At 42.8% G+C, this 5,200-nt stretch overlaps 1 long non-coding RNA gene across 1 annotated transcript in view; it reads left to right on the top strand.

The window, feature by feature from the left end:
* The first annotated feature begins 417 nt into the window (after nt 1-417).
* The window catches only part of LOC138164236 (uncharacterized), a 6,326-nt gene continuing 1,543 nt past the window's right edge, over nt 418-5,200 (top strand). The window contains exons 1-2 of the long non-coding RNA XR_011169015.1: nt 418-855; nt 3,705-3,806. This is a non-coding gene — a long non-coding RNA (uncharacterized lncRNA). The remainder of the gene's footprint in view (nt 856-3,704; nt 3,807-5,200) is intronic.

The raw sequence follows: 5,200 nt of genomic DNA, 5'->3' as shown, positions 1-5,200 counted from the left end.
TAATGGATATATATATTTAGAAGCATCACCGTTGCAGGGAAGCACCAACACCTGTCCACACAAGCTGGGGAATCCTTGGTACAGCTATCAGGGTCCCACATGGGAGGGTCCCAGGCAAGATGTCTCCTCCACGGGTGAGATTCCAGTTTTAGGTCTGAATATTACAGTTTAAGTAGTGCTAAGAACAAAGAGGGCATACTGCCAGGTGTTTTTAGTAAGCATTGTTATTTTGTGTGAGGCCTGGAATGGAGGCCAATACCTCCAAAGCCCCCCAAGAACAATGTTTCCTTAGAGTGGCTGGTTCCAGTAGTAGGGAAGTTATCATATCTCTTCTCAAGGACTTGGCCAGGGTCCCAGGAGTGGAGCAGCCCTCACGTTCTCAGGATCCTCTGTGCCCAAACATCTCAGGGTAATAGAAAGGTCATATTGAGTTGGGGCCTTGGTTTGTATAATCTTATTCCTCACAGAGGGGCTTACCTTGCCCCTTCACCCACTCCTCTAGGTAAGCAGATGAACCTCTCCTCTCAAAATCCCCAAGTCCATGCTCCCACACCACTGGAGCCTGGACTTCCTGCTTCAAGTTCCCCAAAGCCCAGCAACCCCTATCATGAAGTTTGTGGGTTCCTTCAGGATCCTCCTCTTTATTCACCAAAACCCCCTCCTCAATGCTCCTGTACCTTTAATTCAGCCACAACCTCCTGGCACTTCCCAGTTTTTAGTCCCTCCCACACAAGGTGCAGTGCCCCCTTCTCCTTCCCTCCTTCAACCATCCCCACAATCAGGGTCTGCTACTATGGGGAGATGAGAAAAGGAGAGGAGAAAATAAGGTCATAAGTCAACCAGCTTCTACACTTGGTAAGCCCAATTTTCTATCTAATTTTTATATGTGATTTGGAAATGCAATTAATGTCACCTCACTGTTTGTGTTATCATTGTATTTCTACACTGTATATTGTAAAACCTGAGTGACCATTATGAGCCAGAAATGGTGTTAGACAAAGCAACTTTTGGTCTGAATTTAGTTGAAACTAAGATAGTGAAAAAAAATGTTTAAAAGCAGTTATGTTATTTTGTTAAGTCCTGCTAATCCTGTTTTAAAGCTAAAAAAAGTTGGCTCTCACTTATAAAAATTGTAAGATTGCTAAATAAGTTATTTGGGATTGTTGTTATAATGTTAAAACCTAAAGTTGATCCCCCAGCAGCTCACACATAAAGTATGTGGTTTTCATCAGTCCAGAAGAAGAATATCATAGGGTGGACAAGCTGGGGTCCCTATTGATTTCTCCTTATTTGTAAACTTGCCAGATCCCCTAGAAACAATCTGGTGGGTAAGGCCATCTGCCCCAGGAGAAAACGAAAAGCTTGTTTGGGTTATGGAGTTCCTAAACAACGAACCTGGCTTACTAAGAACTGAAATCTCTTATGTATGTATGTCATGGTAAACTTTTATTGCTTATTTTAGCTCCACAAGACTAACAAAAGCAATTGTAGTAAGACCTCAGTTGTGACTAGTGAGACTTGCCATTTGAGGTAAAAGCCACTGGGAGTGCCACGAATTTTATTTTGACTTTGAATTAAGATATAGTTGTCTGCATTAAAAAATCAGTATAAATGCCACAAGCTACTCAGAAGGAATCCTGCTACAGGTGAAGGTTTGCTTTTGGGAAAAGCCAAGAGGATAATTTTAGCCTCTTTCTAAAATGGGAATCTTCCAGCTCAGTTTCCCCATTGTCTTCCTTTGAAAAGAAATGTTTTCCACCTGGCTATTCCTGAGTCTGGCTATGAGGTGAAATTAAAGTGACTCTTATCTGAATTCAAACAGAGCTAAGGATGTTTTATCCTGTCATATGTAGCTTTTCCCTGCTTTTTCCTTTTATGACAAATTTCTCTAATTAGAGCAAATGGTCAGTAAAAGTACAATGCAGGTATATGAAATTTTGCTGGTCTCAATCTGAATGTGTAGTCATTCCATATCCCAAACAACTGGGTAAATTAATACATGGGCTTGTCATCTGCCTACCTGCATAGTCAAGGAAAAGGTTAAATCCCTGGAAAAGAACATTTTTTTTCCTTAATGACATGGGAACAATTAGACAAAGGGAAAAGAAGTTTTGAAACAAAGGTACAACAAACACAAGTTAATCATTATCTCATATACTAAGGCTGGGATACATCTGAGCTACTAAAGTGTGTATTAGATCTGAGCTATTCAGCCTAAAATTATTACCTTCTATAGCCTAAATAGTTTAGTAAAAAGGTACTTGGGCTAGTCAACTGCCTGTTACTAGATATATCTGTCTTTTTCCTTATATCTTGAACTTCCCTGTTAGATTTATATCTCTTAGATCACAGGCCAATTCTCCTACAGTTGGCAGCAATCAGTGGATACCAGTCTATACTCACCTATAATCCCCTGAATGTGATCTATGGGTCCCTTGGGACCCACTGAGACAGGGACAGTTCCACTTCCTTTTTCAGCCTGAAGACACTATGGAAACTGAAACCTCCGTCCTTTTTCCCAAGTGAATTTGGGTCCCAACTTTTTTTGGGGTGGAATGATGGAATCCTAATGAAACTGCCCCCAGCCCCAATATTCAATTTGGCTCCATTTGGCTCCCCTCCCTACCTCCTCTGTCTGGCCCTTTTCCCAGCATCTCCCTCCACTCAACCTGTTCATACTAGAATGATTCCTTCGCTAAACAAAAAAAGGAGTGGGGAGGGAGTGGGTCAAGCATCTCCATCAAACCACTCATTTGGGAGCCAGAAAAGTGAGCTTACTCTTGAGAGACAGGCACTTCATTCCCCAATATTCTGTTAAGTACTGTCACAAGGTGCTAGTGGTAGTTAAGAAAATTCTGAAAGGAACTCCTTCCCATTTTGGCATTCTAATTGGGTTGGGCTCTTATAATGGGCCAGCGCCACAGAGCTCAGGCCACATGGAGTGGATCAACTGGACCCTGAAGGAGTTCTTCACCAAATTAGTCCTAGAAACAAAGGAAAACTGGGTAACGCTTCTTCCCCTCACCCTACTCAGGTGCACCCCCAACTGAACTGGGCTCTCTCCCTTCAAAATTATATATGGGCGACCTCCATCCATCCTCTCAGTGATTAGAGAAGAGTTAGGAGCTGAGGCTACTAATTCTTCCTTAAGTTCCTACAGGGATTGCAAGAAATACAAGGGAGGGTCCTGAAATCAGCTCAAGACGCCTTGCCTGTACCTACATTAGATCTTGTATTCTTACTTCACCCACTGCAATCAAGCCCTGAGATGTATATGCTCGGGGCTGCTGGATTTGGGTACATGATCCCTGGTTAATTATGCCCCACAATTAAAACTTCATTGAAAATGATTAATGTTCTCACGCAATGTCATTCACGTTACAACAGAGCCAAAGTAATTTTGGAAGAGGGAGGGGAGCACTAACAGCAGAGTTGTTTTTCATCCTTCATTTTCTGCGGATGACCAGTGACATCAGGAGGGTGGTGTCTTGACTTCCAAGTGAACTGAATTTAAGTGAGGCAGAGCTGTACAAAATCATCAGCCTCATTCTCTCCTCCAGAGTCATATGAGTCTGGTGACAATTCATAGGTCAGGATGACTGGAGACACAGACAGAAAGACAGAGAAAGAGAGAAAGAGACAGAGAAGGGAAAAGAGAGAGAGAGATGGGGCAAGATGAGGTAACATGTGGGCTTTGAAAACAGAGACATCCAGAGCTGAAGGCACATGAAGAAAATATAACATCCCAACATGTTGGTTGGTTCCCAGTACCTGCACTGCTAGAGACTATTGAATGGACTCCTCAGGTGAGTCAGTTCTCTTTTTGGTTGATCCAAACTGATTGAGATTAAGTTAACTGTTTCTCTCCAGGCCTGTGGGAAAAAATATTTCCCCTTCAAGCAACCAGGTAAAGTGGTTTTTCTCCTTCCCATAGATTCCAAGTAATACAATTCCAAGCCAATACCTCTCAAGGCAGGAGAGTGCGGGTATGATCCTCCAGTCATGGTGGAGGTATAACTAGTACCCACAAAGGTGAAAATTAGTGTCACTAGGATGGGGCATTCCACATCAGTTAACCTTTGTTACACGTGGGCAGTCCTATCACACAATCCCCATCTGTTATGGAAGCAGACAAAAGTGCATACTGGAACTAGGAGAGACTGGGAGTGCCTGCCCTTACTATGTGCTGTGTCTTGAGACATATGGTTTTATATTTTAATGTGGGTTTCCCACAAAAATATCTGCATTTAGTGAGTAATTAGTTAAAAGGAGGCACTGGCAGATGTAGACATCTGGCATGGCTCTGCAAGCCAGTAGTTTCTGCCGGGAAAGACAAAGTGTTGGAGAAGAAGCCAGAGGACTCAGAATCTAGTTGTTGGACTGTGGGTTGGGGGTGTGGGGTAGTGACTGTGTCACAAAAGCTTTATTTTGAGATCAAACAAAATAAGTAAGCTGATGAAAAATAATAACCTCTAACCTATCCTTAATTTATTATTTTTTTTTATTTTAACTTTCCACTTCAGCCTTCACTTCAGCCCTCCTCCTCCCCCTCTTTCCCCTTACACTGTTACCTTAGATTCTGCCCATATCAGGCATTCAGTAGCCAATGAACACTTATGCAAAACTAAGTATGTGTCAAGACCTGACAAAGGCAAAAGCATGGTCCCTGCCCTCCAGGAGCTCATATTCTAATGGGGTGGACAACGTATAAACAACAATGAACCTACAAGGTATTTTCAGTGTAAGTGGAAGGTAGTCTCAAAGGGCAGTAGCAAAGAGGGGAGGGAAAAGAGAACAGGGGAGAAGAGACCAAAAAAACCACTTCTTGTAGAAGAGGAGATTTGAACTGAGTGTTGAAAGGAACCAGAGAAGCCAGGAGAGAAAGGAGGGGAGGGACAGCAGTCTGGTCATGGGGGACAACTAATGAAAAGGTACAGAACTAGGGATGGAGTGTCACATGAGGAACAGGAAGAAAGCCCCAACTGGATTACAGAGCACATGGAAAGGAGCAAAAAGCCTGGAAAGGTGAAAAGGGGACAGGGTGTGAAGGGCTTTAAAAGCCAAACATAAGTTTTTATACTTAATCCTGCAAGCACAAAAGTCATTACAGTAAGTGAGTATGTGTGTGTGTGTGAGAGAGAAAGGGAGAGAAGGAGAGAGAGAGAGAGAGAGAGAGAGAGAGAGAGAGAGAGAGAGAGAG

This window comes from Petaurus breviceps, unplaced genomic scaffold, assembly GCF_028583685.1.
Source record: "Petaurus breviceps papuanus isolate PSGF00001 unplaced genomic scaffold, PetGlider_PUasm1.0 126, whole genome shotgun sequence".
Taxonomy (NCBI): domain Eukaryota; kingdom Metazoa; phylum Chordata; class Mammalia; order Diprotodontia; family Petauridae; genus Petaurus; species Petaurus breviceps.
This window is presented reverse-complemented; position numbering and strand designations above follow the sequence as displayed.